Source organism: Vicugna pacos, chromosome 5, assembly GCF_048564905.1.
Source record: "Vicugna pacos chromosome 5, VicPac4, whole genome shotgun sequence".
Classification (NCBI taxonomy): domain Eukaryota; kingdom Metazoa; phylum Chordata; class Mammalia; order Artiodactyla; family Camelidae; genus Vicugna; species Vicugna pacos.
In genome coordinates this window covers 72,713,708-72,726,323 of record NC_132991.1, presented here as the reverse complement: position 1 = coordinate 72,726,323, position 12,616 = coordinate 72,713,708, and the positions used below count along the sequence as shown (strand labels likewise).

The 12,616-nt window shown below is 41.4% G+C and overlaps 1 non-coding gene across 1 annotated transcript; it reads right to left on the bottom strand.

The window, feature by feature from the left end:
• Positions 1-8,395: 8,395 nt before the first annotated feature.
• Positions 8,396-8,471, bottom strand: TRNAL-AAG (transfer RNA leucine (anticodon AAG)). Its single transcript has one exon. It is a non-coding gene; the product is annotated as a tRNA-Leu (tRNA).
• Positions 8,472-12,616: the final 4,145 nt, after the last annotated feature.

The following is a 12,616-nucleotide window of genomic DNA, read 5'->3' as shown; positions in this document are numbered from 1 at the left end:
GTCTCGCTCGCCGCCGCGCCGCCTGGGCCGACGCTGCCTCCTGCCGCCCGTGGCCGCGCCTCACAGCCCGTGGCCCCCGGCGCTCGCCCGCGCCCGCACCCGGCGCGCCGCCGTGGGGCCAGACTGCCGCCTGCTTTCTGCACCTGCACACTGCGCCCTGGCGAAGGCACACGGCCCCAGGGCTGCCCCAGCTGCCCCCAGGCTCCAGGGTTTGCACGGTGAGAGGCATCCCGGGGGCCAATCGTGAGCCTCCCTCGCCCCGTCTCACACACACAGACACACACGGATACAACCTGATGAGCAAGCCCCGCGGACACACCCGGAGGAGCAAGAAAGGCTGCACTCACACACCGTCAACTTTAACCCGGAGACTGGGTCACACGCCTTCCTCTACACCTCTCCCCCTAGTCCAGAATCAGATTGCCCAACACTTCAAATTATCCCATCTGGGTCAGGGACCACAGTGCTGATGCGCTCTTTGTTTAATGCGGGGAGGCCCTGACGCTAGTTCTTTAGCGGGTGCTTGTCAAATCCTTGGGAGGTGGGGACAAGGGCTCCGGCCCTTTCACCTTGTTCAGCTGTCTCCCATCTAGACACACACTGAACCCCACTGTTAAGTTCAAACACTGAGTTTTGATTTGGAGAGGAAGGAGGTGGAGTCGAGTTACTGAGAAGAAAAGAGGTCCTAGATTACCGGATTCGTGGGGCTTCCGAGTGTTTCCACAAGTTCTGACTCATTCATTACTACAAACTCCAGTTACCACGCTCTTCAACGGCTAGAGGACCCAGTTCTCAGACAGCATGGGATACACAGGGGATACACAACGGTAATACTCATAATCGTAGTAAGTGTTGATACTTCTGAAATTAGGAGCAAACGCTTATTCATTCAACAGTTATGTACTGAGTGCCAACTTTGTGCCAGATACTGGCTGGGCACAGTAAGAAAGGCGGAGCAAAGACATCCAAGACACCCAGTCTCAGGATGTATCTGCCATAAATCAAATAGTCACCACTAATTAATGTAATTACAGACTGAGATAAGAGATCACAGGGGAAAGAAATAGTTGTGAAGGGATCCATGACAGATAAATCAGATCAGACTGGTAGGTGAGGATAGGCTTCCCTGAGAAAGTGACAAGAGTTGAGATTCTGCAAGAGGAAGGGTTAGGTAGACAAGTGGATGAGATGCTGCACCCAGTTAGCCCCACATGCCCCTGGCATGCCATGGAACAAACCCTCATTGAACAGCAAGCCAGAACCACAGTTTCTGGGTCAAGACCAAATAGCTACCCTTCACAAACAAAATGTGGACTCTTCCTCCGCACTTCCAGAGCCTTCCCAAAGAATCTGTGTGAGAAAGGAAAGGAGGAGGTGGTAGCATTTGCCTAACATCCTCCCATTTATTATCTAACCTTGAACTTGTGACTCAGATCATGCCACAAGGGGCACCAAGAAAGCACTCTCCTGGCTTCCACTCCTCTATCCTCAGTGATGCACAGAGACCAAAAAAATTCTCTCCAAGGCCTCCGTGCAACACAAAACGGATTGCGTTTGTTGCACCTATAAAGCAGTTCTTTACTGCTATTGTGGTATGGTTATTTATTAATACCAGCCTGCATTTACTTTCATCTGGTTTTTAAAGTAAATGAATAGGACACTGACTTCTCTACTTAAATACAGCCATCTTTCAGAAGAATGATGACACACGATTAGATTTGATGGATGCACTCGAGACCCACTTCTGTTTATCACGGGCATGCCTACACACAAGTTCTCGGGGCCCAGTTTGAAAGGAGGAGCAATCAGTTCTCAAGCCGATCAGTCCCATCATCCCCGGGTGTAACTAGTATTTTTAACACTCCCATTACTATCCGGAAATGAAATTCGTAGATATTATTACCTACCTATGCACATTTCCCTCAAATCAATATAATCTCCTAATTTGTATAATAAAGGAAAGATAAAAGGAAAGTAATTTATAACTAATGTGTATTTCAATAAGTATATGCTATAGCACAACTCTATTAGAAGAAAAAATAAGTAGTAAGATGCTTGCACCTGGTTGTAGAAGCTTTGTGAATGTGAGAACTACAAATGTGGTCCAATATAAATGTGTCTCTTAGCAACTCAGGTATCAACATGGGTGTTGTCATAGGTGGCATGATTTTGTGAAAGGGTGAACAGTTCTTGGTCGAGTTCTAAACAAAATAAAGAGCAATGGATTGAGCTAAATTTATTGATATGAATGCATTTACCAGAAAGTCTGGATTTAATATGGGAGCTCATGAATTGAAAGTGACTCCAACAGTTTCCTTCATTGGTTAAATGAAACTCAGACTCAGTGGTCATCTATAGTCGATGACATGGACATAACAGAATGCCCCTGGTATAATGCAGAGGAAAAAAACCTAAAGGTTCATGGAGATGGGAATGTTGGAGTGATTTTATTATGCATACCTTGTACATACCCTAGAGTAAGGCATTGAAAAATACATTAGTAAGGGCAGCACCGGAAAAGCTCTGTGGTAGCTGGATATGATGGTGAAAGATGCTTCCACTGCGACCGCTCCCTGATTTCTGTGAGAGTGGGATCTTGGGATGGCGATGGCCAGGTTGCAGCACTTTACTGGCAGGGACCAAGGGGACACTTACTACAATGCGCATCAGGGACAAAGTGGTACCCGAAGGTCTTGACCTACAGGGATATTTGGTGATGCATTAGGTGGCCCTAGGAATGAAATAGATGGGAAGACTTCTGAAATATTCTTTGATCTTTCTAACAGGCAAAACTCTAAATCTGCTGCTTGAAATCTGACTTGAGCCATCAAATGAAAAGTTATTCTTTTCACTCAATTTCCATTCCTCAGACAGTTCTCAGACACACAGCCCTTGAGTGAAAGGGAGGCTGGTCCCCTTAAGGAAGAACCTTGCACAATTGCCATAAATATATACTACAAATATTCATCCAAGCCTTCCCCAAAGGAACGTGATTTTATTAAGGTGACCATGCAACAGGTAACAGGAAACACCCAGATATTTCAGGGAGTACTTGAGACTGTTTCTGAATTAATGCTAATTCCTGAGGTTCCAGAATATCACTGGGTCCACCAGTCACAGTGGAGCCTTTTGGTAGTCAGGTAATAAATGGATTTTTCACCCAAGTATACATTACCATGGATCCAGTAGGTTTGCAGACCCACCCTGTGGTTATTGCCTTGGTTCCTGAATATATAATTAGAATAAACATACTCAACAACTGGCAGGATCACTACATAATTTCCCTGACCCACAAAGTGAAGGCTGTTGTGGTAGGAAGGCCAAGTGGAAGCCTCTGGAAATTTCCTCTTGCCACCCGGATAGAAGACCAAAATCTATACCACATCCCTGGAGAGATCTAGAAACCAGTACCACCATAAAAGATGTGGATGATGCAGAAGTGGTGATATGATCACTCCCCACCTTTAACTCACCTGTTCGGCCTATGCAGAGGCAGGTGGATCTTGGAGAATAATTATGAATCGTTCTGAATTTAATCAGATGGTATTGCCAGTTGCAGCTGCAGTTCTATATGTGCTATCTTTATCTATCCCAGTTTGCACCAAAGCTGTTTTCTGTTATATGGTGAGGCCAGCAGTACACCTTTACAGTCTTGTCTGTGGAATGTAAACTCTCCTGCTCTCTGCCATCCTCTAGTCTGCAGAGATCTTGATCGCCATGTTGGAGTCATCAAGCTGATTGGACCTAATAAACAGGAAGTAACAAATACTTCAGAAATCTTAATAAGACACATGAAAACCAGAGGGAAGGATATAAATCCCAAGAAAATTCACCACCTTAGCGAAGTTTCTAGAGGTCCAAGTGATCTGAAAGATGTCAAGATACCCCCTCCAAGGTGAAAAACAGATTGTTACATCTTACACCACCTACCACTTAAAATCAGACACAGTACTTGTTGGGCCTCTTTGGATTTTGGAAGAAATACATACCACTTTTGAGTGTGATGCTCTGACTATCTATTCAGTAACCCATACAGCTGGCATTTTTTATCAGGAGTAAAGGAAAGGAAGACTCTGTAGCAGAACCTTACGATGCAGAGGAACCCCATAATACTTGAAATGTCTATGGCAAATATATGTATTTATTTATATATTTATATACATTCAAATATATGTATCAAATATTTGCCTCTGGCAAACTCTGATCAAAGACCCACAATGCAGGCTTCTTAGGTTTACAGCAAAGTCATGCCCTCTTCTGCAGATAACGATTCTCCATTTGAGAAACTATGCCTAGCTTGTTACTGAATTTGAATGACTGGCCATAAAACATCAAGTGACTATGCAATTCAGCTGCCCATTATGAACTGGATGTTATCTGACCCCTCGACGCACCAGACTGGGCATGCATAGGAGCAATCCCTCATCAGATGCAAATGGTACCTGAGAGACAGCTTGAGCAGGTCCAGAAGGCACAAGTTGCCTTAGACAGTGACTCAGATTCCCTTGATACTTACTCTCAGCATATTGCCCCTTTATCTTCAGCCAGTTAGATGATTTACATACAGTTCTCCTCAGTGTACTGGCACAAGCTGAAAGTGATCTGCTCTAGCATTAGAACTCCCAGGAGGAGTCCCTCTGACAGTAGTACTGAAGGGAAATTCTCTCAGTGCAAGGACTGTCCAGCAGTGCACTGGGTGTCTACTTTGTCTGCACTGAGAGATAGCCAGAGGTATGGATCTACACTCATTTATGGGCAATAACTGATGAGTTTCCTGAATGATCAATAACTTGGAAAGAGAGGGATTGGGAGACTGATGACAAGGAGGTCTGGGGAAGAGGTATATGGATACACCTCTCAAAGTGGGCACAAAGTCTGAAAATATTTGTGTACACAAAAGGGCATCCACTCAGAGAAGGGATGACACACTTGGTGGAGCTAGCCTCGTTCTCCGCCTGCTACAGTTCTTGCACAAAGTAGCCATGGAGTCCGGAATAAAAGCTGTGCATGAGCTCAAGAATATGGACTTCCCCACAAAAAGGCTTTTATCTGCCAACATCAGGGATCACCCACTGAGTTCCAATATGGTACTATTTCCAGGAGGGACTAGCCAGTTACCTGGCAACAGACTGATTGATTATTCTGGACCACTTCCATCATGGAGGGGACAGCTATTTGTCTTCACTGGAAAAAACACAGGTTGCAGATATGCATTTGCTTTCTATGCCCAGAATATTTCTGATAGTAGAACCATGAACTCATTATACCTTATTCACTGTATGATATTCTACATATTACTTTATTAATTCTTTTCAGGGAGCTTATTTCATAGCAAAAAAAAAAATGAAGCAATGGACTCATGTAAATAGAATTTACTAGTCTTGTCATAAACTTTACCAGCTAGAAACAGCTGATCTGGAAGGATAACGGAATAGCCTACTGAGCTCTGGTGCCAGTTGGGAAATAAAAGGTTAAAGATTGAAATTCCTTCTTCTAGGATGCAGTATATGCCTTGAGTCAGTGCCAATGTATTGAACTGTTTCTCCCAAAATACACAGGTCCAAGAGTCAAGGGGGTGGGGAAAGTGGAGGTGGTTCCTCTCATCATTACTCCCAATAATCCACCACACAATCTGTGTCCAATCCCTGTGACTTTAAGCCCTGCTGGTCCGGAGGTCTTACTTCCCAATAGGGAAATGTTTCCATCAGGGATCACAACTAAGGTTCCACTGAGTTGGAAGTTGAGACTGATGCCTGGCCACTTTGGGCTCCTCATACTATAGAAAAAATCAGGCAAAGAAGGAGTTGCTGTTCTGGCTGGTGTGATTGGTCTCAATTACCAAAAGGAAATTGGTTTGCTGCTTCCTGCTCCACCATGTGGCCAAGGAGGACTATGGGGACAAGAGGGACTGTATTCTGGATTTTCTGTGGCATGTCTTAGCACTTTCATGTCCTAGAGTAAAAATTAATAGAAAGCTACTATCATTTTTTTGAGTTTAAAAAAGTAGGTTCAGACCCTTCAGGAATGAAGATATCAGTCACCAGAAAGGGCCAGTCTTTCACGATTTTAGTTCTGATAACTCTAACCTTTTTCCTTTGTTCCCCAGCCCGGTTTGTGGTACTGCCCTCTTTGCTTTTTCAGTCCTCCAATACCTGTTTAAGCAATTCCCCATATTAAATTATTTGTGGTTTGTTTTCCTACCTAGATCCTGATTGATACAACAACATAGTTGCATTCCTGAAATAACAAAAATCACTTAATATTAAAACTGTATAAAGCAAAACAAAAATATTGTGTTTATATGTAAAATGGGTTAAATTCCAGGCTAAGATAATTACAAAAGGTTTTTTTTTTTACCTACATGAATATTCAGTGAGACATTTGAAAGTCAACATTGCAGGACACTGGCATTCTGATCACTATCCAATAAATGTTTTGAGCATCCCCACTCTTTGTGACAACCAAATACACACCTCCAGATTTCAAAAATATCCCCTAAAGGGCAATCCTGAGAGCTACGGTAATAGAGTGATCATTGCCTATGATTTTAGTAATTCCACCCAACTTACTACTTCACGTTTCACGTGATTGTTTTCTTTACTTGATTTATGCTTTTTAAATTTGTATAAATACACAGGTAAATGTATGCATGGCTATATACCCATGTGTGTATGTATGACTATATATGCCTATGTGTATTTAAAACATATCAACATAAATATATAATATACATCACTGTAGTGGACACTGCGGTGTGCCACCCAGTTCCTACCTTCAGGACCAAAGCCCTTGCTCCCCCAGCTGTAGGGGCAGCCTACATTTGAGTCTTTCCCCCAAGAATTGCCCTCAGCCAAAAGTAGCTGCCTCACCCGAGGTTATGACCCCTCCCTGAAGGTATTCTTATCCAAGGAGTGCAAGGGAACAAAGGCCCAGCCCCCTTGCCTCAATGTAGAATGTCTTAGCCCCAAAGCTCCCCATGGGATCAGCTGAGGCCTGTGCTACAACGGCAGGGCAGATCAGCTTCTCCCTCATTCCCCATAGGCTGTGGCCCTAAAAACCAGTAAGTCTCAGCATGCCAGTCTCCAACTCAGAGACTGTTCCTGAGAAACCCCATCCAGTATAATTATCTACTTTGACTTTGCATTGGTGGTTTAAATAATTGTTGTCCTGTTTGTGAATAAATCAGAACACCTTCCTGGTGTAGGTGACAACCACAAGCAGAGCTGTGTAAATGACTTCTGAATGAGGGTAAATTTTGAATGAGGTTACCTCACCATCTCAGTACAGAGATGCTTCGGTTTTGGAGCTGTTGTGGCCTTTGACCGCACGTTAAGCTACAGGAGGTCCAAGGGCTATCAGGTGATCATCACAGAGCAGAATCAAGGGCCTAGCAATCTACGCTAAGGAGATTAGAAAATTCTGTCAATGTATTTTTATAGTTTTATCTGTAAGCACTATTTATTTCTGCACACACCTTGCTTCCTGGATTCTGAACAGCCATGGAGTTTAGGTTTGTACCCATGGTTTAATGGCAGTTTTTCAAAGGGGATAAGATGAAATATTTCCACCCCATTAAATGATCCATATTAACAAGTCGACACATATAAAGCACTCACAACAGTACTTTGCACGAAATCAGCATAAGATGAATGCTTTTATATCCATTGTAATAAAATGTGAAAAGATGACATCTTAGAATTGAAGAAATATGGTAGTTTTAAAATAAACATACTGTAAAGTTGTTTTTGGTCTTAATTTGTTGGAAGTTACGTTCTTTAGAACAGGAAATGTCTTCCTTGGCTGTTGATTTTGACTGACCTTGACCTTCTAACACATGTGTAATCAGTAGCATTCAGTCAAGTCCTTCATTGTTTTATTTGCTATTACTCATCTGTTCTATTTCATTATCTTATGAGTATCAACGTTCTATAACTTTTTATATTTTATTTTGTATTTGTGCTGTTTCCCTCATTGTATTAGAAACTTCTGCCTTATACTCCTTCAGTAACCCCTGTAGTGCTGGCTACTAAGCACTAATTTGATAAATAATGGCACACTATCTGATTTTAAAAGCATGAAAGTGGAGGGCATGTTAGCTACAAACACAGAAATTCTACTCAATATATACTAAGATTATTTTATTTACATGCTTACTCAGAATCCCACTTCCCTACCCAAAGTGTAAAATTCAGCAACACAAAAAAACTTCTCAGAAGTAGAACAAAGAAAGAGCTAAGTTATTACAGTGATTTAGAAAGTACTTAAATTTTTCCTGTGAGAGTTTGTTATAATGAATATTGCATTTGCTCTGTTAAAATTTCCACTGTTTACTTGGTTTTAAAAATTCCATTCCATTTCTTTTCTTTTTCTTTTCTTTTTTTTTCTTTTTTTTTAGTGGAGGTACTGGGGATTGAACCCAGGACCTTGTGCATCTTAAGCATGCCCTTGCTCTACCACTGAGCTATACCTGCACCCCCCATTCCATTTATTTTCCTGCTTTTTCAGACAGCTGTGTTGGAAAAGCAAATCAAAAACAGGAGAGGATGAGAAGGTAAGAGTCACCTTAGAATACAATGGGATGGCAATAGAGAAGAGAAGAGAAGCTGCAAAGAATGTGGAAAAGGTAAAGTCAGTGGAGGCATCAGGCTCCATTAGAAGAGAAGCTCCCTGTGGGGCACTCGAACGTGCAGTGCTGGTCCTTCAGCTTCACTGGGACACCGTAGAATCCGAGGCATCATTCTCAGTCTTCCTCCAGGAAAATGATCACGCAAATTCACAAAATGTATTAACTGCCTCTCTCTCTTCTCCTTTACAGCCAAACACCTGAAAGGGGATATCTCTTTTTTTCTCCCCCCACCCTCTGCTTCCTCACCTCCTCAGCCCTCTCCAACTCCGCTGAGCCACTCCCCTGAAAACACAGCAGCTCCTACCAGCTCCAGTTGGCCACATGCTGATAACACTTTGTCTTTGGCCCAAAATGCATTTCTGTGTCTCAGGACAACCATATTTCTCCTGATCTCCAGACCAGCCAACTCCTCTCTTGGATGTCACAAAATCACCTCACACTTGACATATCCAAAAAGGAATTCATGTTCTTCCCCTAAACTCACTCCTCCTTCTGTGTCTCCATCTCAGTAAATGACACTACCATGAACCTAGTTTGGTCTAAGAATAAAAGCTGACCTCTTCCAAGTCTGATCCATTCTTGTTTTGTCATATCTTTTAAATCTATCACTTATTCTGATCCTAATCGCTAGGACTTCACTTCAGACTAGTCTCAGAGTATACCTGCCTTACAGGAAGCCTCCTAGCTGGTTTCCCTGGACCTGTTCTCCATCCCACAGGCAGTATTATCTTTCTAAGCTGCAAGCCTGATCAAGTCACTCTCCTTCAATGGCTTTCCATTACCTTCAGGCTATTGGCAAACACGTTAATATGCTTGATTTTCAAGTTCCTGCACTCTCCCCACCCACCATTCTTCTTGCAGGGAAGCCACATTGCTCAGGTCTGGAAGGCACCATTCCCGTCCTAGTCTATGTGAATGATGACTGCTAGAGTAGTGCAGTGCACAACCTGTGAGACTAAACATGGCAGCCTCGCCTCTTTATCTCACTTTATACACTGAGCTAAAAGCAGCTTCCCTGATGCATCATATTTCCTCTCACTCTGAGTCTTTGCACATGGCTGTTTCCTGTTTATAATTTCATCCACCTCAATGTCATTTTCATCTAGTTCAGATCTCAGATATCACTTACCCCAGTGAAGCTCTCCCTTACTCACACCACCTCCTAATTTTGGAATAGGAATTTTCCTAAGGCTTATGTTTAGTGCCCTCTGCTTAACCCCTATTTTTGTACTTATCTCTCAGTCCTATAAATGCCTGTTTACTTTTGTGACTCCTCTTCTAGGATGGGGACTGTGTTTTACTCAACATTTGCATCTCTACTTCATTGTATAGCATCTAGCACAAGGTAGGTGCAAAGTAAATACTTTTGAATGAATGCAACTAGGGGCAAATCATTTAATCTAGCTAAACCTTAGTTTATCACTGGTCACATAAGACTAAAAATGTCTGTCCTCAATATTTTATAGAACAATATGACAAAATGTATATGGAAATGTTTTGAAAAGTGGAAAGAAATGATGAAGGAGAGAGAGAACAATTGGCATGGCATCACCATAAAGAGAAGGCAACAAGGAATGGGATGATTCTAAGGAAAGGCATGAGAGATACCTTTCAACTCCATCATGTTAAGACCTTAATGCCAGTGCTGCTGAAGTGAGCGCAGATTCTGTCTTGTCTTAAACAAGAACGAGTAGCTGCAATGCTTCAAAAGTGAGGGCAAAAAAGGAGGGTATAACTCAGTGGTGGAGCCTGTGCTTAGCATGCAGGATGTCCTGGGATCAATCCTCTATTAAATAAATAAATAAACCAAATTACCTCCCCTCTCCCAAAAACAAACAAAAAATATTTATAAAAAAAATTTTAAATAAATGTTTAAAAAGTAAGGACAAGTAGGAAATGAGGAACATAGTTGTGAAACCATGATACCAGTTCATTAACTGGTCATACAATCTGTGAGATACATGTAATTATTTCTTTCCTGAAGACCAAATTGTTCAAAATGGTGTTCCAAGGGCTCAGGAAATCACAGGATAAACTCAGCTCTTCTTCCTGGAGCATGATTTTTACTCAGTGATTCAGGGACTTAAATCATTTACTCGGTAAGTAACTGGAAGCAGTATTTTCATATTTATATAAATAAGTGGATTTATAATAGCTTGGACCACAGCATTTGCATACATCTTTTAAATAAACCTGAGACTTCTGACTTTCGGTGTTGGCAACTTCATACTGTCTCTCTCCCCTCCTGTTACCAAAGCTTCCTGCTCCAAGCCCTAGGAGTAAGTCTTTACTCACTGTGCTCTTGGAGCGCTTAGGAAGAGTGCTGCTTTTAGAAGTTTGTAGGCTCCTGTGCTGCTGAAAGGAAGAAAAGACAGAAGAATCTTCAGCAAACATGCCTGGTTCCCTTGCACCAGAGGCCAAGTTTATCGTTGAGTATTGATTTGTGGGTCTGTTCTTTACCCCTAGCTTGCCCACTGCACTGGTCAGTTGTGTAAATATTGATCACTAGTCCCCAGAAGAATCAAAAAATTTTTGATGCAGAGGAATCAGTACAAACTTAACAACAAGAGAAGAATTCCAAATCTATATTCCCTTGATATTTGGCCAGTAGCATCATAATCTTTGCATCTAAAGGTCAGCACATTATATCCAAAGGAAAGGGAGAAGGAAACTTACATATTTGGAGCCTCTACTATGTGCCAGGCACAGTGCAAGGAGCTGTCCATTCCCCCACCATCCTCCCTTACTGCCCGAGACACAGTTAATCCTGCTCCCCTTTGTATGATACCAGTACTACTTGTATAACACTTTAAATATCAATGAGTTGTTTGTCTCAATCTACTGTAAACTCCTTGAGGGCAAGGCCCATTTCAAATTCATCTTTGTATCCCAAGCACACTCAGTACCTGGTCATATAATATGCCTTCAGTCAAATTTTTACTAACTGAATTAAAATTATCTTTTCTAACATATAGGATATTGTTAAGAAGCTAATGCTTTCATACTCCAAAAATTCTTTCTCTAAATCACCTTGAACAGTTCTGTCATCCACAAAAGAAATATAAAGCATAGCAGGTATGTCCATTTTTGCTATGTTTTCAGGTCTGAGAATATTTCCAAGTCTCCTTCCTGACCCCCAACCAAATAAATATATATATGATTAGTATATAAAACAATGACCCATACACACTTTTAAGTTATCTTTGCAAAGCACTCTTTTCAATAATATGTTAAGTAATCTGTGAAATGTATGTCTAAAGTGAATCACTAAGTGTAAATGACCCCCATTTCAGTGGCTTTAACAAGTGACAAAGAACAGGACCAAACAGATCAGCCACTATGGAAAATAGTATAGAGGTTTCTCAAAATATTAAAAGAAGAATTGCCATATGATCCAGGAATTCCACTTCTGGGTATTTTCTCAAATAAAACAAAAATACTAATTGGAAAAGATGCATCCACTCCAATGTTCATTCCAGCATTATTTATAACAGCAAGATACAGAAGCACCCTAAGTGCCCATCAAGATGAATGGATAAAGAAGATGTGGTGTATATATATATATATATATATATACACATATGTACATAATGGAATATTATATATATATATAATGGAATATTACTCTGATATTAAAAAATGAAATCTTGCCATTTGTGATGACATGGATAGATCTAGAGAGTATCATGCTAAGTGAAATAAGTCAGACAGAGAGACAAATACCATATTATTTCACTTATTGTGGAATCTGAAAAACAAATAAAATGAAAACAGACTCACAGATACAGAGAACAAGTGGTTGCCAGAGGGAAGAAGGTGGAGGAGTGGGGGTGAAATAGGTGAAGGGAATTAAGAGGTTCTGCAGTTATAAAATAAGCCATAGGAATGTAGTATATGGTATAAGGAATATTATCAATAATACTGTAATAACTTAATATAGGAGCAGATGGTTACTGGACTTATCATAGTGATCATTCAAATCACTATGTA